The sequence below is a fragment of the Aotus nancymaae genome, unplaced genomic scaffold, assembly GCF_030222135.1.
Source record: "Aotus nancymaae isolate 86718 unplaced genomic scaffold, 86718_ANA_hifiasm-v0.15.2.pri h1tg000018l, whole genome shotgun sequence".
Taxonomy (NCBI): domain Eukaryota; kingdom Metazoa; phylum Chordata; class Mammalia; order Primates; family Aotidae; genus Aotus; species Aotus nancymaae.
In genome coordinates this window covers 4,864,985-4,887,185 of record NW_026988430.1, presented here as the reverse complement: position 1 = coordinate 4,887,185, position 22,201 = coordinate 4,864,985, and the positions used below count along the sequence as shown (strand labels likewise).

At 58.8% G+C, this 22,201-nt stretch overlaps 1 protein-coding gene across 1 annotated transcript in view; it reads right to left on the bottom strand.

The window, feature by feature from the left end:
• KCNJ12 (potassium inwardly rectifying channel subfamily J member 12) overlaps window positions 1-21,954 on the bottom strand; it is a 44,920-nt gene extending 22,966 nt beyond the window's left edge. The window contains exon 1 of the mRNA XM_012461783.2: window positions 21,893-21,954. The gene's annotated coding sequence lies outside the window, so the exon portion shown is untranslated. The remainder of the gene's footprint in view (window positions 1-21,892) is intronic.
• Window positions 21,955-22,201: the final 247 nt, after the last annotated feature.

Sequence of the window (22,201 nt, the reverse complement as noted above, 5' to 3'; positions counted from 1 at the left end):
TGGATTCATCCTAGCCTCAGTTTCCAAGTCTTTGGAATGGGCCTAATCATACTGCCTCCCTGGCCCAGCAGACGTTCGTCTGTGCACGGTGCCCAGAACAGGTCCAGCACACCACACACTACACAATACGTGCAGCACACGCCCGCTTTCGCCACTATGGCTCTGCTGGCAACATGTCACACGTGTACACAGATACATGGCCTGGGGCAAGGGTGTGTGCTATTCTAGTCCTTTCCCTAGAAACAGATCTTCAGTCAAGGATTTGGGAGGAGGGAGTTTACTTGGGAGGTAACACCAGGAGGCACCAAGAAGGGAGTGTGGACATGAGATGGGGACAGGACAGCAACGAAAAACAGCTGCACAGATGGGCAGGTCACTGCTGAGAATCCCTGGGCTCCAGTGTCCTGGGCATAGAACACGCCCCAGAGTTATCCCCAGCAAGGAAGTCCCTTGGAGGGATGGCCCCGAGTGCTGTGGGCAGTGGGGGTGGTGGAGATCTGGCCTGGTGTCGGGATGCCGCCGGCGACAGGGGCTGCCAGGCAGGGGAAGACACGCTCATTCCCTTGATGGCACATACAGGAGGCTCCAGTGGCCCGAGGAGGTGCTGGGCAGGGCCTCGGTGCCAGAGAAGTGTGGGGCGCCACCAGGGAGCTCCTGCGTGGGCACGCATGGGTGTGTACGGTTCACCTGCGGGTGCCCCCAGCATGCACACACTCGGCCTGCATCCTTCCCCAAACGATGAGTCCATGCCCACATTCGCGTGGGGCTGTACACCCTGGGGTCTCTGCGAGCCTGTGTACACATATGTACACAGGCATGGACACACACACACGTCCAAGGCTATGTGCCTCGCCCAGCCCTGGCAGTGGCCGCAGGGTGGCAGGGATGGTCTGGTCACCTTGGCAACGGGGCAGGAGCAGCTAAGTCTGGGACAGCCTTGGTTCAAAGGCAAAAAACAAAACAAAACCACGGAGCTCAAAGAGGCTGAAAGAAGAAGAGAAGGGAGGGGTGGGGGAGGGGGCAAGTCTCGGCCCCCAGGCTCTGCTCCTGGTCCACCTGCTAATCTCTGCTGTGCCCTGTGTCAGCCCCAGCTGAGGGCTGCTGGGGGAGCTGGAGGGGGCAGTGCAGAGTATAAGGCCCCACGTCAGGCCCAGCTGGCTGAGTCCTGGGGCTCGGGGTCCTTTCCCAGAGTCATGGAGCTTCCAAGGCAGGCACCCCAGACATCAGGCACTCTGCAAACCGGTGGACTCGGCCACACCCTCACAAAGTCATCCTCTCTGGACAATTAACGCACTAATTGCACACACTGCCCGTGGCCAGTGCATTAGCCCAGCTCGAACGATGATTTATTCAGGAGCTCCCATCTCCTTCCCGTCCCCAGGCCAGCTCATCAGCCTCTGCCGGGCGGGGAGGACGACCCACAGACGCTTCCCTAGCCTTGCTCGAAAACATCGCGTGCTATTTATATTTCATCAGACAAGAGTGCACGGGGATGAAGCCGCCGGTGATCCGCTCCCCGCGGGCAGCCGGGCGCTGGAGCCCCACTCGGCAGCGATCTCAGGGATGAGCAGCTGAGGCCTCCTGCGTTCTTTGGGGTGGCCTTTGCTCGAGAGCCTGCGGCAGACGCTGTGATCGCAGCCACGGGACGTTGCCTTGACTGCCTCACTGCATCCTGAGAAAGCTCTGCAGGGAAGAGTCTGCTCGTATCCCCATTGGGCAGATGAGGAGACTGAGCTTCCGAGAGCGAAGCTTCTTACCCAAGGCCAGACTGTAAGAGGCAGAGCTGAGGAACAAGCCCATGACTTTACTGCCAGTCATCTGGCCTCCCAAATGCGGTCCCCGAGCATCCCTGTGAAAATCCGTTTTACAGATGAGGAAGCCGAGGCCCAGAGAGCTAAAGAGATTTACTGAGGGTCACACAGCTAGGACCTTGATGGACAATGTGCCCCTTGAACTATGACCCCGGCCAGACCCTTCCAAACACCTGCGTGCATCCAGGAAGCCTCCCTGGGAGGCTCTGTGCAGTCCATCCCCATGGCTGCCTGAGGCCACAGCCGCGGTGCCCAGAACCTAATGCCCAGCCCCACCCCCAGACGCTGAGTGGAGGCCCAGCTTGGCCAGCTCTGGTGACTCCAGGGGTCCAGGGGTTAGGACAGTGGCCACTGTGAAGAGTCTTCGAATCACATCCTCTTGTCATCATCCTCATGGAGAAGCGGCCCCTCAACACAACCGGGACGGCCCTCCCCATCCACACGAGGCTGATGCCCACCCCCAGGTATCCCATAACCACTGGCTCCTGAGACCGGCAGGAACTGAGCTGGCTAGAACCACAGCCAGGCATGGGCATGTCTCTCTGAGCCTCGGTGTCCTCATCTGTAAGATGGGCACTGACAGTCCCTCGGAGGACTGGGATGGGCATGCCAGGACTTGCCGCCCAGCACAGGCCTGTGCTCCGTAAGCACCAGGTAAGTAGAAGCTGTAGTTGTCATCCATGTCACCTGCAAAGTGGGAGGCAGGGTTTTGCAGCCAGCTGGCTCTGTGAATCCCTGGCTGTGTCATCTCAGATTCCTGGCTGCCCCTCTCTGAGCCTCAGTTTCCCTACCTGTTAGCTGAGGATGTCTCAAGGTTGTAAGGGGAACAAGAAGGCCAGGTGCGTGTAGCACTCAGCTCTAGCCTCGGCAAGCTCTTGAGAGCCCAGCCAGCCCCTCACCCCCATTCCAACCCCAAGGCCAGGGCAGCTGGCATCTTGGAGTGACCCCTGGCCCCTATCTGTTCCCAAGGGCCCAAGGCAGCCACCATAACAGGACTGGCAGGGACCCAGGTACAGCAGGGCTGTGGCCTAGCCAAGAAGCCAGAGGACCTCCTGGGCTGGCTACAGAGGTTTAGAGCCCAGGGAGGGCAGGCCATGCTGAGCCACATAGCCGGGCAGGCAGGGCAGGCAGGCCATGCTCTGGAAATGGCCCTGCCTACAAAGTGGGGGGCTCCAGCCACTCCTCTTCCTCAGCTGGACCCCAAATATTCTTCCCCTCTCCCCAGGCCAATGCACAAGGTCTGCCTACATCTGCCACCCAGTCATAGTAAGACCTTGGGCAGGTCATTTCACCTCTGGCATCAGTATTCCCATCTGTAACATGGGGGCAATATGATGTGATTGTCATGAGGATGAATGAGTTCCTAAAGAGCTCAGAGCCAGGCTTGGCATCAGGAAATATTCTATCACTATCCCTGTTATCATGGCATCCATTATTTCTTTCTTTTTTTTTTTTTTTTAAGACAGTCTCACTGGAGTGTAATGGCACGTCTTGGTTCACTGCAACCTCCGCATCCTAGGTTCAAGTGACTCTCATGCCTCAGCCTCCTAGAGGCAGGTGCCACCATGCTGGCTAATTTTTGTATTTTTAGTAGAGATGAGGTTTTGCCATGTCGGCCAGGCTGGTCTCAATCCCCTGGCCTCAAGTGATCTTCCCGCTTTGGCCTCCCAAAGTGCTGGGATTACAGAATTGAGTCACTGTGCCCTGTGTTCTGTTTGTTTTTTTTTTAAAAGACAAGATCTTGCTCTGTCACCCAGCCTGGAGTGCAGTGGTTCAATCAGAGCTCACTGTAGCCTTGAACTCCTGGGCTCAGGTGATCCTCCCTCCTCAGCCTCCTGGGTAGCTAGGACTACAGGTATGCTCCAGCACACCCAGCTAATGTTTCATTTGTGTAGAGATGCGGTCTCACTATATTGCCCAGGTTGGTCTTAAACTTCTGGCCTCAAGGAATCCTCCTGCCTCAGCCTCCCAAAGTGCTGGGATTGCAGGTGTGAGCCACCTTGCCCAGGCATCATCATCAACGTTTCTGTGCCAGGCACTGGGTTAAAGCAGGAAGCAGCCCATGGAGCTGATGTGATCATGGTCTCTGTCCAGGCCTGCCAGCCTCAGGGGTCCCTTAGCGCTTCCAGGGACCCCTTTGCCGTGGCCTCAGCCAGGCTTGGAAAGAATTTCTGGAAATAAAATGAACAATTTCTAATGGTTTACCCCTGGCAACACCGAACTCCCAGCAGTTCCCACCTCCAACGTCTGAGGCCACACCGGTCACCTCCCAGGGTGCCCGTGCCAGGGTTTCTCTCTGCCACAGCCCTGACCGCACCAGCAGTCACTGTCTTCACCCTTCCCACCCTCAGCCTAGAGTTGAGCCTCCAGTCCTGATTCATCTCCAGAACCACTGCATCACCCAGCACAGGGCAGGCACAGAGCAGGGGCCCTGTGTCTGTTCCAGAACCTCAACAGTCATCTATAATGAGAGCTTAGGTTTATTGAGCACTTACTATGTGTCAGGCTTAGCCTCCAAGTACCATACAATCATGCCTCGATGAACGAGGGGAACACCTGCTGAGAAATGTGTCATTAGGCAATGTCATCACTGAGCTAACATCACAGACAGACTTACACACAGCTAGACAGTACCGCCCACTGCACACCGAGGCCGTGTGACGGGGCCTGGTGCTCCTCAGCTGCAGGCCTGTACAGCATGTACAGGCAACTGAAACACAACGGTGAGCATTTGAGTGTCTAAACACAGTTAAACACTGAAAAAGTACAGCAAAAATACAGTATGAAAGATTAAAAGTGGTACACCTGTATAGGGCAGCTCCTTCGGGACACACTCGCCATCCGTCATTGACTGAAATGTCATTAGTCCGCATGTGACGAGACCCCCGAGATAGATATTATAATCTTACAGATGAGGGCACTGAGGCCCAGGGAGCTGGCCTTCACACTGGAGGCTTCAGGTCCACCACTGCCTAGACCAAACCCCTCGGTACTGCAAGCTGTCCTCCTTCGCCTGGGTCCTGTGGGTGGGGTGTAAGAGGCCAGCGCTAGAGACCAGCAGTGCCCTGAGTGGCAGCTTTGGCCCCAAGCTTAGAGAGGCCATGTCCTCCACAGCCCTGGGAGGAGGCTAAGCCTCAGGCCACCGGCCAGGTGTTTGCCCTACTGCTCAGGGTGGAGGCAGGCGGTGGAGGCCTGGGGGCATGGGGCTGGTGTCAGACACACGGAATTGAATTGTGCCTTCCAGGCCCCTGTGGCTTCATCTGTAAAATGGGCCATGAAGGGACTAAGTGAGACAATCCCAGCGCCTGGCACGGAACAGGTGCTCAGCTCAGCAAGTATGGAACCACGAGGTGGAGGTCCCAGGGCCCAGTGTCTGCGGGCGTGCTGCCCTCAGGCCTCCACCCTCTGCTGGCAGCTCAACAGGCATGGGGGTCTGAGGCTCCCACGGGGGCATTACAGGGCTAGCCCGATAGATGGCCAAAAGGCAGCGCTAGCCTCCTGAGCAAGAGCAAAAATAGCCGGGCGCGGGTGGCTCACACCTGTAATCCCAGCACTTTGGGAGGCCGAGGCGGGTGGATCACGAGGTCAAGAGATCGAGACCATCCTGGTCAACATGGTGAAACCCAGTCTCTACCAAAAATACGAAAAATTAGCTGGGCATGGTGGCACGTGCTTGTAATCCCAGCTACTCAGGAGGCTGAGGCAGGAGAATTGCCTGAACCCAGGAGGCGGAGGTTGCAGTGAGCCGAGATCGCGCCATTGCACTCCAGCCTGGGTAACAAGAGCGAAACTCCGTTTAAAAAAAAAAGAGCAAAAACATACTGAGGGCAGAGGGGAGGCCGCACGCAGAGGCCAGGGGCTGTAGAGGCTCTAACAGTGACGCAGGGTGTGCAGGTCAGCCCAGGGGACAGCCGGCCTCCAGGGACAGACTCAGACTGTTTGAGGACCTGAAGCGGGGCCTCCAAGGACTGCCCCATCAGCCAGACCCAGACCCCTCTACCGTGGCTCGAGAAAGCACCATGGGCCCCAGAAGATTCCCTCCACCTCTCTGAGCCTCGGTGTCCCCATCTGCAAAACGGGGACAAGTACTGGCACTTTCCAGCACAGAAAGCGATGAGTCAGCCTCCGAAACTCCTCAGCAGCACAAGCTTCTGACAAACGTCCTTTCCAATAGGGGAGGGCAGGGGAGAGTTGGTACGGTGGCCGTGCAGGGAGGCGCATGGAGTTACAATTCCAGTCCAGGCCTGGGAGCTGCCTCGGCCCCTCCCCAGAAAGTGGGGGGCTGGGCAAGAAGGGCAGAAGTTAAGGACCCCACCTGTGCCCAGACCCAGGGACACTGTCCACATCTTCCTGCCCTGGCCTCCCCACCCCCCACCACCCCTGCATCTCCACACACCCCACCTGCCGCCTACTAAATTCAGACACAGCTACATGGCCTGTGCCTGCAGTCACACCGTCAAGGTTGCCCCAACCACGTCCCCAACACCCACCCTCAGGCCTTCCACTTATCTCCACCATCCACCTCCGTCTGCACTGCCCCAGTGCTGTGGCCATCACCATGGACCGCAACCGTCTGACATTTAGACAACCCGTCTACACAGCCAGTCTCAGGCCTCATTCTCTGAACCCATTTGGTGGTGGGGGGTCCATGAAGCCTCCCTCCCTATAGAACCAACACTCCCAGGCCAAGGGAGCCAGGTGGCTTGGCACCCCCCAAGGCCAGTGCTGGGTGCAGCCCCGGTGGGGCTCCTGCCGGTCCTAAGTGCCAACAAGATGATGAACGAGCGGGCATCAGCTGGGCTCCTGCCCCCCGCCTCAAGCAGCTGCAGCCTGGTGGGGCCAGAGGCAGAGGGCCCCTGTTGGTGGGGCGTGTGTTCCTGTCTGCCTTTGCTCCCCGCTGCAGCAGCCAAACCCATCCTTCCCTGGGGGCCCAGCCCACTGAACTGGGTTCTCTGAGCAAACACAGAGGCTTCCATGACCCACAAGTGAGCACGTGCTGAGCGCCTGCAGTGTGCCGGGTACTCTGGGAAGCCTGCTCAGCTAGGTCCAGTGGTGTTGTGTGCAAGGGGTAAGGCAGCCTCTTATTCCCACTGACACCTGGGGACACGAAGGCTCAGGAAGGCTCTGCTGGAGCCTGGACCTCCTCCCACGAGGTCATCACAGCTCAGGGGAGAGGGAAGTTGTCCAGGAGCCCGCAGGCCCCGCCGCCACACTCAGCGTAAGTCACCCTGTTCCACCTCAACCACAGCCCTAGGAGGCGAGACAGGGATTCCTACGGCCACTTTCAGATGAGGAGCCCCGGCCCGGAGCCTGCAGCCATGCAATGCCCCGCAGCTGGGAGGCCACCTTGCCAGACATGACCCCACACTTGGCCCTCCCACCCACTGGCCAAGACAGGACTGGTGGCAGGGGAGGTCCTCGGCCTGTCCCCTTTCCAGTGACAAGGAGACTGGAGTCGGGGGAGCCACAGGCTCAAGGAAGGTGGGAGCCCAGTTCTAGCCATGTGGGATCCAGGTGCCCACAGACCCCAGGGGAGATGTCACCTGGGCAGGTGGGAGAAGGAAGGCCTGGGCTAGACCTGAACCTGGGGCTGGAGGAGGCCAAGCTCTGGAGAAGAGGCGGAGGAGGAGGAGAAGCAGGGCTGGGCAGGGTGCCAAAAGGCAGGTGTCCCCAAAGGGCGCAGGTTCAGACAAACCAGGTGACTGGTGACCTGTTCTAAATGTTGCTGAGGCATCACAGGGGGCGACCATGAGGAGAAGCTGGGGAGCAGCAGAACAGCCTTGTGGGGCGGTCTGTGGTCCCGGGGCAAAGCAATAACTCGGGCTGGAGGGCTCCAGGGAGGGTGCCCCAGAGTCAGAGGCTCCTCCAAAGGTAACAGCCCCTCCAGAGTTCGGCAGAGCTGCTGTAGGCCCAGCTACTCCACCTCTAGGAACATGGAGAGACCTGGAACCCGGCATCCAGGGGACCCTGTGTCCCATGTCCGTGGCAGCACCGTTCACAGGTGCCAAAGGCCGAGCAGCCCAGTGTCCACCACGGACAAATGGGCAGGCAGAATGTGTCCATCCAAACCAGGCCTGCCGCAGCCCTGACAAGGAAGGCGGTGCTGACGCACGGCACACCAGGGCGGAGCCTGGAGACGGGGAAGCCAGCCACGGAAGGCTGCCTGTGCCGGGCCCCACGCACAGACAACGTCCAGATTAGGAAGATCCACAGCCGTGGTAAGTGGTTTAGTGGCTGCCAGGGGATGGGGCGGGGACAGGGCTTCCTTTCTGGGTGGTGGAAAGGTTTTGGAGCTAGACAGTGGTGGCGGATACACAACATTGTGAATGCACTAAATACCACTGAATTGTTCACTTTTAAATGGCTAATTTCATCTTATGTGAATTTCACCTCCAAGGAAAAAAAACTGAAGTCCACCTCCAAGAAGATAAAAAGTTGGGAAGTAGACATACAAAGGAGATTTGCAACCAACTTCAACCTGACAGAGCCAAGCCCAGCTCCTGCCAGCAGCTCAGCAGAGCCACAGCCAAACCCTGGACCAGGGAGCGGGAAGAAATGCTTATTGTTATAAGACAGAAAGAAGGAGGGAAGGAAAGAAAGAAAACCAGACATGCTTCTGCAGCCTCCAGACCCTGCAATTGCTCCCCTCCCCGCCCCCATGCTCCTTCCCCTTGATGAGGCTCTGTTCACCTCTGGCCACGGGCCCCTCTTCCCTCGGATGTCCTCCCAGCTCCCGCACTGACTCCACGCAGGTCTGGGCCCCTTCTCCAGAAGCGAGTCTCTTTCCCATGGAGTCTAAAGGCAGTCATCCACTGGCACAGAAGCTCCGTGGGGCAGGACTTTGTTCAGTGCCCTGGAGTGTCCTGGGGCCTGGGGAGCAGTGCCCGTCCCGGGGGGCCCTCTGTCATCATCTTCCAAAGGATTCATTCTCAACCAGGGTGTAGTGCAGGTCCAGCAGAGGAAGGGCACCTCTAGACAGCGATAGCCTTCGGTAGGCAAGAGGGGTGGGCCCTATGGGTGAGGGGTGGCAGTCCATCACAGGGAAGGGAGCTGTGATGGGCATGAGTGGAAATTTTCTTATTTGATTTTCTCAGTGAAAGAGGTGGTCACCCTGCTGGTGGAGAGCCAGGGACCCTCAAGGGGGAAAGCCGGGCACGGGGCAGGAGTGGGGGCCTGGGGGCTGGGCCCAAGAAAGACAGAGTGGGTTCTGGAAGGAAGCAGGGGGGGGGTCCGGGACCAGCACCCCAGCTCAGAAGCAGGACCTGCAGTGGGGCGGGGTGGGGGGGGCGGAAAGGCTGACGGGCAGCCCTGGGGAGCAAGGCCACGGCTGGACTCAGGGGTTCATGCCCTTTAAGTCTTGCTCCCTGCATGTCCTAGGCAGGTGGCTGGGGACCTGCCTAGGGCATGGGGATGGTTCTAAAAGGCTCTGTAAGGGCTCCCCTGGGCTGAACACCGGTCCTGGGGGACACAGGTGCCACAGCAGCCCCCAGCCTGCCATGGGATCAGAATGCAGGGCCTCTTCCCCAGGAAGCCGTCCCTGCCCCATGGCGCCCCCACCCTCTGCAGGGAGCTCCACTCAGCCATGGGGCTCTGAGGGCACAGCTGCTTCCCCCTCAGGATTGGGGGTTCCCAAAGTTAAGTGAATGAGTGAGTGGGTAAGCAAGTCATCGACTTACTCCACAAGCAGTAAAGCCACCGCCACCACAACCTGCGGCGTCACACAGGGTCCACAGACCCGTGGGAAGCCTGCGCTCAGCCAGGGGACGAGGGCTCTGGGACGTGGCACACACGGAGAGAGGCCATTTCACCTCTAGGGAACAGGTGAACGGGCAGTCCCACCCTGAGAGCAGAGTCTCTGCTGCCTGTGTCCCCAGCACACGGCAGTGCTCAGGCAATGGCCTCTCCTAGCTTGGTCTGGGAACAAGAAAGTGGCACCTGGACCAGCCATGCTTTGTGGCTGAGGTCACAAGTGGGAGGCAAGACTCTGGGCAGTCCCTTCCCTTCTCCCAGCCTCCATTTCTCCACCTGTGGATGGCAGGACTCAGATCCTGTCATCGGGAATTCTGGAACAGCCTAACGCCTGGCCAGGGAAGCTCCCTGCACAATTGCAGTTTAAATGGGGTAAATTTGGCTCCATTTCTCACAGTAGGGAAATAAGGCTCAGAGAGGTGACATGGCTTACGTCAAGTCACACAGCAGATGGGGTTGGAAAAGCAGCTCGCATCAATCCAGGCCCCCAGCTCATGCCCAGAGCTGCCACTCCAAGTCAGAGACATCTCAGCGGCAAGATGCCTCCCGGATCCCGGGCGCAGGATTTGCCTGCCTTCCCTCAAGGGGGAACCCAGTGGGGCCTTCTCGAGAGAACAAAAGCTTCCCCACTGGGGTTCGAACCCGGCTTGCCCACCGCCTCCCCCAGTGGCCTCATCTCTCAAGCCCCACTCCTTGCCTGGCTGGGACATTCTGAGAATTAAGTGAAATAACGTTCGGGAAAGCACTGAGCACAGCGCTGGCCAAGCAGTCATTTTCGTGATTGTTTCTGGGTGCCAAGCCTCAGCGCAACGTCACACTACTTCCTGAGAAGTAAAGGCACCCGGTGACACCACAGGCTGCCGCATTCACCACCAGGCCATCCGTATTGCTGGAGCTCCCACATTTCCGGGCAACAGTCGGGAGCCACAGGAAGAGGCCGAGGATACCCAGGCTCCCTTGGCCAAGGGGCATTACAGCAATCCCACCTACACCCACCTCCAGAGGGACTAGGGTGCGGCAAGGGGGTGGCAGGTATGAGCTCACCCCTCCCTCCCAGCGGTGAGGACTCCCACTCTCGAGCTCCATGGCCTGGAGCAGGCAGGAACCCTGGGACGGGATGGGCTGTGGCAGGTCCTCCTGATGCCCCACTCAGGCATCTGTGAAGTAAGGCCACTCCTCCCCATCCCTGGGTGAAGAGCAGAGACCCAAGAGGATGAGAAAGGGCTGGCATGTGGCCAGGACATGCCCCCCACTACCTGAGGGCTCCCCCACCAGGAAGGGTAAGGTCAGGAAAACACCCTCCCTACAGGAGCCAGCAGCTGCCAGAAATGGAACTACAAGAGGTTTTAACTTGAAAAGCCACTATACCTCTAAAACAAAGGAGACCCCAAGCAAAAGGATGGCAGCAGGGTTGCCATCTTCACGGCCAGGACTGGTGGCCTCAGCTGGAGGGGTGGAAGGTAGGGACCCAGTGCACACAAACTCTGCAGAGGGCACAACACTCGGAGGGCACAGCGGTGACAGCTCGAAACCACAAAGGCACAGCCCCTCAAGCAAACAGGCCATTTCCAGAACTTTCTCTTGGACAGCCAGGGCAGGAGGGCCTCAGTGTCCGGTATTACGTCACTGACAGCTGAGGGCTGCAGGGAAGCCTAAAAGTCAGTGCATCAGTGAGGCAGGTTCACTAAACAGACATCCAGCCTCCTGCGGAAATACCAGTTAGCTGTTCAAACCAGTGGCTGACAGATATAATAATGAAAGGTGTCATCTCCCATACCCTCTGACAGGGGAAGGACCATTCATAGCTCCACTTCCCAGGTGAGGAAACTGAGACACAGGCAGCTGGGAAACCTCCTGAGAATGCACTGCTGGGAGCAGATCCCAAAACACCTCACCCCAGCGCTCCATATCTCCAAAGAGTTCTAAAACCGAGCACATTCCTTTTTTTTTTTTTTTGAGATAGAGTCTCGCCCTGTCACCCAGGCTGGAGTGCAGTGGCACTCTGCCTCCCGGGTTAAAGCGATTCTCCTGCCTCAGCCTCCCGAGTAGATGGGATTACAGGCTCACACCACCACACCCGGCTAATGTTTTTGTATCTTTAATAGAGACAGGGGAGCAGTTTCACCATGTTGACCAGACTCGTCTCGAACTCCTGACCTCGTGATCTGCCCACCTCGGCCTCCCAAAGTGCTGAGATTACAGGCAGGAGCCACCGCGCACGTTTCTTAAACGAGAAAAAGGATGGCCCAGCACAATGGCTCACGCCTGTAATCTCAGCACTTTGGGAGGCTGAGGCGGGCGGATCACGAGGTCAAGAGATTGAAACCATCCTGGCCAACATGGTGAAATCCCATCTCTACTAAAAATACAAAAATTAGCTGGGCGTGGTGGCGCATGCCTGTAGTCCCAGCTACCTGGGAGGCTGAGACAGAATTGCTTGAACCCGGGAGGTGGAGATTGCAGTGAGCCAAGATAGCACCACTGCACTCACTCCAGCCTGGCACCTGGCGACAGAGCAAAACTCTGTCTCAAAAAAAAAAAAAAAGAAGAAGGATGCAGGGTGGTGTATGCGGGGTGGCCAGGAGTAGTGGTTGAACGGGGCCCTCCCCAAAGAGATGTCCACACAGAACCTGTGAATATGACCTTATTTGCATGAAAATAGCCTTTGCAAGTATAATTAATAGAAGAGTTTGTATGTAAGACCATCCTGTATTAGGGTGGGCCCCACATCTAATGACAAGTGTCCTTAGACTTAGAGGTCCTGGCACGGTGGCTCACACCTATAATTCCAGCACTTTTGGAGGCTGATTCAGGAGGACTGCAAGAACCCAGGAGTTTAAGAGCAGCCTGGGCTACACAATGAGACTCTGTCTCTATGAAAAAATTAAAAATTTGGCTGGGCACAGTGGCTCACACCTGTAATCCCAGCACTTTGGGAGGCCAAGGTGGGAGGATCACAGGGTCAAGAGTTTGAGACCATCCTGGCCAACATGGTGAAACCCCGTCTCTACTAAAAATACAAAAATTAGCCGGGCATGGTAATGCATGCCTGTAGTCCCAGCTACTCATGAAGCTGAGGCAGGAGAATCGCTTGAACCCGGGAGGTGGAGGTTGCAGTGAGCCGAGATCACGCCACTGCACTCCAGCCTGGTGACAGAGCGAGACTCCGTCTCAAAAAATAATAATAATTAAAAACAATTTTTAAAAATTGTAAAAACAAAAAATTTGCCAGGCATAGTGGTGCACATCTGTAGTCCCAGCTACTACTTGAGAGGCTAAGGCAGGAGGATCACGAGCCTGGGAGTTTCAGGCCGCAGTGAGCTGTGAGTGACAGAGCAACACTGTCTCAAAAGAGAAAGAGCACGAGTGAACAGAGCAAGAGGAAGCACAGGGAGAGGAGAACATGGAAAGACAGAGGCAGAGACTGCAGTGAGGCCCGCAAGCTGAGGAACGCCAGGACTGCCAGGAGCCCCCAGAAGCTGGGGGAGAGCCCCAGAACGGCTTCTCCCTCTGAGGCTCCACGAGGAACTAGCCCTGCAGACACTTCAGTTTCAGACGTCTGGCCTCCAGAACCGGGGACATTGCATTTGTATTGTTTTAGGCTACCCAGTCCGTGGGCATCTGTTATGGTGGCGGCAGCAGGAAACCGACACGGGTCTCACTGGCTTGCCGCCCTCCGATCCCTGCCTCTGCTTTCTTTCCTGGACCTGGTTGGTGGTGCCACCAGACTCCTGCCCCAGTGCTCCTGCCACACCCCAGACGAAATGGTAGGCGTGTGGGTTTGCCCAACCCGCTTTCTCTGGTGTTCCCATTTCACAGGGGGGGACACTGAGGCTCCCAGGGCTCCTGCTCCCCACCCACTGTCCTCTTAGTCTCCTCTCTATCATCTGCCTTTGAACTGGGTGCATCCCCACCCAGCCGCAGATGGTCTTGAGGCCACGAAGACCCTGATCATGGGCCCTGGAGCTGCAGGGTCAGGGCATCCACTGTGGGATGGAGGCCAGGACTCATGGGTGGCCCGGAGGCTGTGCCAGCAGGGCCCAGGCCAGCCTCCACCCTGCAGAGGAGAAGAGGAGGGCAGCAGGGTCTCCTCTGCTACACAACTCCCCGGGAGGGCCTAGGCCACTCTATGGCTGCTCCTGGGGCACTGCCTCCAGCGGTCTTCAAGGCTCCCAGGGCCTGGGGAGGGACCTGGCTGCTCTGGCTGGGCAGGTGCTGCTGACAGCTTGCAGCCCAGCAGGCCGAGGTAATGGCAGGACTGAGCCTCCGGCCACATGGCAGAGTGGGGAGCAGGGAGGCCAGGAAGCTGCCCTGTCCTGCCTGCAGGGTCTGAGCCCAGAGGGGAGGAGAGAACGGATGCCCAGACATGGGAGTGGTCTGCTTGCCCGTTTCACAAACAGGGAAACCGAGGCTCATAAAAGAAGGGGACCAGGGGTCAGTATCTGATCCCCAGATACTGACATAGATACTGAGAGTGACCACAGACTGGTCACTCTCTCAATCAGTGTATCAGATCTTTTCTAATAAGGGGTCCTGGTGGAGCAAGGTGGGACCACCCTGATGCATCTCAGGCCAGGTTCCAAGGAATGACAAGGCGGGGACAAGCACTGATGTGGAAGCTTAGAGACAGGTCAAAGTAACATTCCCCACACAGAGGCCTGCCCAGCCCGAAGACAGTGAAGGAGCAAGTGACCCTGCTTCCAGGAGGTCAAAGCTAAGGGAACAAGAGAGGCAAGGACCCCAGCTGGAGCAGCAGTGAGCACCCCTGGGAGCTCCGTGTCTACTTTGCCCTGCATGGGAGCCAGGTTCGCCCAGAGGTCCCAAAGCCCTGTGGGACTTGACTGCAGCCGGGGCTGGGCTGTGACTCCCAAGTCCCCCAGACCCTTTGAGCTCTGGGGATGGAGGCAGGAGATCTGGATTATCCCAACTGCCAGGGGATCTGAGGAAGAAGGCACCCAGGCAAGGACTCAGCGCCTCTCCTGGTTCTTAGAGCACCAATTCTGCAATTCCAGGATCTCTGTCTCAACGCAGCTAAGACAACAACGAAAAGAACCCATGACTCACGGACCTTGGTGGCTCTGTGCCTTCAGACACCACAAAGACCCTACGGTCCCAAGACTCAGCCCTCAATCCATGCCCAGGAAGACAGGCTGAGACCCCGGGTCCAGTGGGCATGGGCACCACACATCAGCACGCATGGTGCAGGGGACGCCATGACATGTATGCAGCGATCCCACGGGAATGAAAAAGCAAAGGCAACTTCGACATTAGCACGTTTCTAGGCCTCCGTTTACATATTCACATCTGCATTCGCACTGAGAAACCCAGAAGGCTCTCCAGTGATGGTCACTGCAAGGACACGAAGCTTGGGGGTGGGGGAGGCGGGGGTGAAGAGGAGAGATTCACTTTTCCCCTTACAATTGTTTATCACTTTACTGTGAGCACATAACACTGTTAGAATTAAAAACTGTCATAGTCAACAAAACACAACAACGTCTGTGAAGGCTCATGTGTTTCTTGTCTATTGCATCCTGCCCCACCCACTGAGATGTCAGCCCCCTAGACAGGGGTCTGGTGCAGGCCACATCCCCAGCCACCTGCTGGGCTCAGGAATGAGGCCAAAATCCTACATCCTCAGAGCCCACCACACGAATACCTGACAAGTCAGGACCTCTAAGATTCTCTGGGAAGGGAAGGCAGGGGTTGGAAAGAAAGGAGCACCCAGGGGACAGGCTGGGGGTGGCTTGTGAATGGGGATCCCCAGGGCCAAACAGGTAGCTGTGACCCCTGAGTTTGCCCCTACCAGCCCCTATTTCCACAAGACCCAAGACTGTCGGAAGCCCCACTTTTGAGCACGCCCAATCCGCCCCAGATCCCAGCACCCCTGCAGCCCCAGCTGTCCATCTGCCTCTGTCCTCCCTGTGATCATGCCAGGACCCGCCCCCTCTGGGCCACACCCAGCTCCCCTGGGCCCTCCTTGGCCTCAGTGCCCCAGGCCTGAATGGAAGCCTGGCTTGGCCTGGAACCAGGAGCCCCAAGGCAGAGGGTCGGGGCGGGGGTGGCTCGGCTGCTGCCACACAGAATGCCAGCTGCTGGCAGCGATTTATTTTTGCTTTAAGTGCTGGAGAATTGCAGGCCTAGAGCCGCCAGCTCGGGCCGGCTGCAGCTGGAGCAATTGGGGCGGGCAGGGGCGAGGGCACAGCTCCGGCCACCAGGCCACTCCATCTCCCTTGACCTCTCCTGCCCCCAGCCTTTCAGCCTCTCCATCATACACACCCCAGTCTTCACACGCTCCCTCCTCCCCGGCCCCTCCCCTGCCAAGTTCCCAAACAGCTGCCTGGAAGCTTCAGGGACAGAGGGTCTGTGGCCTCAAGGCTGCGCCCCAGGCTTCCTCTGGGAAGTGTGTGACCTCTGGCTGTGGGGACCCTCTCCGGCCTCAGGATGCCCACTCCCACAGTGTAGGTGTCCCGTCGCATGCTCCTGTACACCCTCTGGGGTGGAGGCAGGCAGGGAGGGCTTCAAAGGATCCCTGCTGCCAGTCCTCGTTACCTGGTGTCCTTTTCTCCCCTACTCCTCAGGTGAGCCTCAGGAGACAAGGCCCCATCCCAGCACCCCTGGTCCTGGCACACCTGGTCTGGGCACACCTAGCTGACAGGGAACACCAGGCTGAGACCCAGGTCCAGAAACTGTCTGCTCCCCACAAATGGAGCCACCAGCCCTGTCCTTTCTGAGGCAAAGTGGACATCCAGCTCAGGCAAGCAGAAAGCATTCCAGTCTTTACAGTTTAGAGGTGATCACTGCTGGTCACTAAAGCCACTGGAGTTGACCATTGCAAATTGTAAACACTTAAAAAAATTTTTAAACCTGAGTGTCATGTTCAAAAAAAAGACCAGAAAGGCAAGGTGAAATGCACTGACATGAAAGGCAATGACCATTGGGAGTCTAGAATGTTTAACTGGGCAAGAAACAGAAACACTGCACCTCCCTGCCAGCTCCCCCTCCACAGCTACCACCCCAGAGGTGTGTACTGAAGGCAGGAGAAAGGCATCAGCCACCAGCTGAGAGATGGCAGGCCCACGCCTCAGGCCTCAGTTTGCTGGGATCTACCACGGGAATGGCTTGTGATCCTGGGAAGGAATGGGATGCGGAGCAGGTCAAGTGCCAGAGGACACAGCAGGGCTTGGAGCTTGAAGCAGCGAGGTTACACCCACCCGGAGCAGGGGCCTGAAGGAAGCCCTAACTCCCTCCCGCTCACCCTGGCAGATGGCAGGCCAAAGGCTCAGAGACAAGCGCCACAGTTCTAGGACAATGACGTGACCTCTCCGGGGCTCAGTTTTCTCATCTGCAGAATGGGCTGACAATGCCAGCTAACACTGCTACCAAGCACTCGCTGCATGTCAGGCACCATGCACGGCTGAAGCAGCCCATTCACTCCCCGTGTGTACTGGGTGCCTGCCATCTCCTGCCTACCGCTTAGGCGCTGGGGACACAGCTGTGGTAGAGCAGGTCCAAAAAGAGGAGCTCCTATTCCAAGGGAGAGATGGACGATACACAAGATAGGCAAATAAAGGATACTGTGGCAGAGGCACGAAGTTCTACAGAGGAAAATAAGGCAGGAAAAGGAACATGGGGGAAAGGGAGGCGGCAGCGCAGGGGAGGCCTAAGAGAGAGGGTGGCATCTGGGCAAGACATAAAGGTAGTGAGGGAGGGGCCGTGCAGAGATCTGGGCAAGAGCATTCCAGGCAGAGACAGCAGCACATGCAAAGGCCCTGAGGTAGGAGCGGGCCTGATCTGTTGGAGGCACAGCAAGGCAGGCAGGAGGGTGGCCCCGGGGAGGGAGGAAGAGTGCTGGGAGGGAGGCCAGACTGTGCAGGGCCCTGAGGGTCCCAGGGAGGAGTTTGGTGGGGATCGACGAAGGACCCTGACACCCGGAGTGCACCAGACATATAGTAGGTGCTCAAGGAACAATGCCCGGAGTGGCTCTAGGGGAAGCCACCACTCCATAATCTTTACTGTTTGTTCCCTGGCCCCTCTCCAAGCCTGAGTCCTTCAGAGAGGCCCAGGCTGCAGGTGAGGGCAGGAGAGGGAGGCTTTGGCTGCCCAAGCAGGAGGAAGGGCTCAGTCTAGGTGGATGAGGAGTCAGGCAGGATCAGGAGGCTGTGCCCACTGACTCCAGGACAGCATTAATGCACAGCCACGGAGAAACTGCTCCCTGGGCAGCTGAGAGGGGGGCTCCCACTCCTATCTGGCCAAGCAAATGGAGCCATGCCCAACGATGCATGGCTGAAGGCTAAGTACAGGGCTGGGCGGGGGTCCCCAAGGTCCCCACGGCCTCATGCTCCCACTTCAGCAGCCGGGCAGGAAGGCGTGAGCTATGGAGCACCAGTGGTGGTGGGGGTTGGGGGACACTGAGGACGCACCAGGAAACAGGAGGCCTGCATCGGGGCCCACTGCCATCTGGGGCCCACTGCTGCAGCAAAGTGCTGCTCTCCCCTGGGCCTGTTTCCTACACGTCCAAGGGAAGCCTGGATGGAAATGAGCTCCCCAGGCTCCCGCTCCACAAACGCTCACACCTTCTCTTTCCCAGATCCCCCTCTCCACGTGTCCATTTCTACTGAGACCAGCCCCTCCCCACGTCCACCTCCTAGAGGCATACTCCAAGTCTCACATTCCTGCTGCCCCATCCTGGGCACTCTCGGGAGCCTCCAGGCCCAGGCTTCAGTCCCATTTCACAGATGATGAACTGAGGCCAGGAAGAGTGACCCGATCTCGGCTGCAACACCTGCCTCTCTTGCCCCGCCAATCTGCCCAAGAGTCTCCTCTGAGATAGTGAGATCCCTGAGGGCAGGGGCTGGGTCTCCCCATATGCAATGCCCATTTATCAAGCACTTCTGTATGTCTACCCAGCGCAGGGCCACAGCTAGGAAACAGGGTCTGGGAACTCCAGCCCCAGAACTCACAGCCCCCACAGTTCTTACCAGCACAGCGAGGCCTCTGTGGCTGGAAGAAACAGTCCAGACATGGAATCACGGAGCATTTACTGAGTACCTACTGTATGCCAGGGCTCCACTAGGTCCTAGGGATAAAACTCCCGGGAGCTGGGATGGCACGCAGGCCCCAGGCCCTGTGTGGGAGGGTGGTAAGGCAGGGAGAAAGCCAGCCTGGCAGTCAAGCACCCCTGAGCGGCGTGTCTGTGGAATGAGGGAAGGTGAAGTTCTGCCCCTGGGAAAGCACCAGGGCTCCAGGTCTGAGGCTGGCAGGCTGCTGCCTCCAGTGCCTCCTGGGCCTCCAATCCCTGTCTGCACAATGGAGCTAATGCCACCCTCTACACTGGCAGGCCATTAGGAAATTAAGTCAGCTGGCTGAGGGATGGGTCCTTGGCCAGTGCCCAGTGGGGGCTCTGGTCCTGCCCTGAGCCCAGCACCTCGGAAAACCCACCTGCCTCTGCCCAGCCTCCCCGCCCCCACCCCCGTGGCGCCTCTGAAGCTCTGGCCAACCTGAACACGGCCCAGTTTCAGGCTAGCTCTCTTTCATCTTCAGCCTTTCCCTGCTGCCGTGTCCCTAGCACGCTGCCAGTTCCCGACACAGCCATCCCGTGGGGCTGAGCCCTTGCCCACCGCACCTTCCATGTGGCCGGCCAAGCCTCCACTTCTCCTGCCGCCAGCAAGCTGCCCCCTCTCTGACTCTCCTCCATGCCAGCCCAAGGCAGGGCTCCAAGGGTAGGCCCAGGGAGGGGCAGGTGTGCCCACGGGTCTCTCACAGTAATGCCCTGGCCAGGGCCCAGCCACAAGCACCAGCTGCGCCTGTTGGAGGAAGGGCACAGCCCAGAGCTGGGCCTGGGAGCAGGGGCTGAGGGTGGCTACCGGGTGGGCACTGTGTGTACCAGTAGCCTTCTGCCTGGGGACCTGGCGAGGGCCACAGAGGTTGATGACAGTGATGATGCAGTCACTTTCACTCCAGCCGTATGCCAAGGCCTCCGGGTGCTATGCTTGGTACTGCCAACTGTGGCCCAGGGTACTGGAGGCCTGGCTAGGCAGAGAAAACTGCCCACAGGCAGAACCGGCCCTGTGCTGCAGAGCTGCAGGTGCTGCTGCTGTGACTACTGTGATCACTGCCGTCATTATTTTGCTGTTGCATGGCCACTCACTGTTACCTTGTCCTGCTTCGAGGAGACCGGGGGATGGGGACACCATGGCCCTAGGGCAGGAAGGCTGGTGGGGTAAGCCCCGCGCGTTGGGAGAGCTAGGTGAAGGCATCTGTCCAAACACAACCCACTGCAGGATAGCTTTAGGCGAGACCCCTCCACCACCTCCCAGGCACCTCTTCCTCCCAGCGCAGTGAGGCACATTCCTGGAGGGGTCCCCTCTCAGGCAGCCTGTAAATCCTCTGGGTGTTTGACGGAGTAGCTGCAGGGGGAGTGTCCAGAGATGGACTGACAGCTCAGGTCCTGCCCCTCCCAGAGAAGGCTCCACCCCTTCGGTGCTGGGGAGAGGGGTGTCAGCCATGCCCTCCTCTGGAAGGGGTAAAAGGAGGTGACAGGGGACTTGGAGCCCCTACCTGCCAGCTTTGAGTCAACAGCCAGCATTTACAGAGCGCCTACTGTATGCCCACAGCTGCTCTCTGGTGGAAAAGAGGGGTGTCCCTGTGGCCCAGCACACTGGAGCCACCATCCTCGTCCCCAGGGTGCTCGAATGAACCCCTTCCCCCCTCACTCCCTGCTCTCTCTCAGGGGGCGTGGCACCACCAAATGGCAGGGCCTCGCGGAGTCCCCATCTTACAGCTGCCACCCTCAGGTCCCCTGGTTGTTGGAGGTGTCACCAGAGAACTGAGGGGCAGACTTTGCTGAGAAGTCTCTTGGGGGGGTCCCCAGCAGACACTGAGGTGAGGGGCTCTTCTTAGAATACAGGAAGGAGTACCCCTCAAAAAGAGCGCAAGCCTCCATAGGCGCCAAGGGCTGAGATGTACCTCTCCTCCCTGACCCTCGCCCGCCACAGGGCGGCGGTCCAGGGCGGAGTTGCGCGAGGAGGGGCCTCGGAGGTGCAGCTCCGCGGAAGGAGGCTGGGGTTCCAGCCGCGCGGCCCGGGACAGGCCCTCCTCTGGCACCTCAGAGGGGGCGAAGGCTAGGCCTAAGGCTAACGCCTTCCGGGTTCGCACCTTCCAAAGGCGGCTGCCGATTTCAGCGGTGTGTGGGCGCCTCGGCGCTCTCGGAAACGGAGCCTGGGAACTGGGGTTTGGGGGCGCGGATATGGGGGTTAGGAGGTCCCCAGAGCTTTATTGCAGGGCTCGAGCCTAGGTATAGAGGAGCAAAAAAGAAACTAGAAATGGCCACAGGCAGCGCCGCACTCGGAGATGGGAACGCCCCCTGGGAAATGGGGAGGGGGAGGTCCCAGGTCCCAGCGATTCCAGGCTGTGAGGAGGCAGGAGAACCTCCCAGAACAAGACCGTCCCCAAAGAAACACTTTGACCCCCATTCCGAGCACAGATTTCAAAATATTCACATGACATGTGCCCGCTGGATGAAAACGAGGCACAGACACTCGCTTGGGCCTCAACTCCCATCTTAACCCCCCTAAAGAGCGCCCCACCCCAGCCGCCTCTGCCCAAGAGTCCCCGATTCCCGCCTCGCTCCCCCAGGGCACTCGTAGAGGCCGTGAGCACGCAGGGTGGACCCTGGCCCTGAAACCCTGGGAGCTTCTCAGCCAGCGGCCATCCCCTCGGAGATCAAGGCCGACTTCTAAAAGCAAAAGGGAGCCTCTGGACTTGGCTGACTCGCTGGCGTGGAATCATTTCCAGAATATTTTTACTCCATTACAGCACGGGAGGTGAGAAAGAGACAAGACTCCAAGGACCCGCAGGTCTCTGGCGGGAGGCATTCTCGGGGCTGCTCATATAGCCCCGGCGCCCGCCTTTGAGCTCCACCTCGATCGCGGGGTCTCTGGGAAGGTCAAGCCTAGCACCCGTGCCTCGCGCCCGAGCGCTTCCGCACGCTCCCTCCCTAGCCCCCTCGTGCAAACCAGCCAGAGGGGGACCGAGGGCTCCTCAAAGTTTCCCGGAGCGCCCCCCAGGACGAAGGTTAGCCAGGAGCAAAGTTCCTTGTGGTGGTAGCCGGAGACATGGCAGGGAAAGAAAAGCTCACAGTCAGCATTTCCTCCGATGTCTCACCAAGGAAGGAAAAAAATGAAAACCAGAGGAAGAAAACACCCTCCCGCTCCACCTTCCCTGTTGCTGCACCACCTCGTGCTCGCTCCGGGCCGGGCTAGTGGCGGGGGGCGACCTGAGAGGAACTGGGGCCGGGCCCCCGGGGGACCATGCGCCCGCGGCCGCGCACTTACCTCGGTCAGTGGCCGGGGCGCGGCGCGCTCGGCGTCCTCCCAGCTCCGGGCGGCCGTTCCTGGCCCCGGCAGCTGCCGCGGTGGCTGCATCGCCGCCGCTGCCGCCACCGCTTCAGGGCAGCCCCCGGGGGCGCTCCATGCTGAGGGGGCGAGTCGGTCCGCCAAGCGGATCGCCTGGGTCCAGCCACGGGTCGGGGGCGCGCGCCTGGACGGCGCCCCCGGCCGCTGGGCGCTCGCTCGGGCCGGGGCGGCTGGCGTCCGTCCCTCGGTCCGGCTGTAAGCACGGCCAGCCCACCCCCTCCCCCGCCG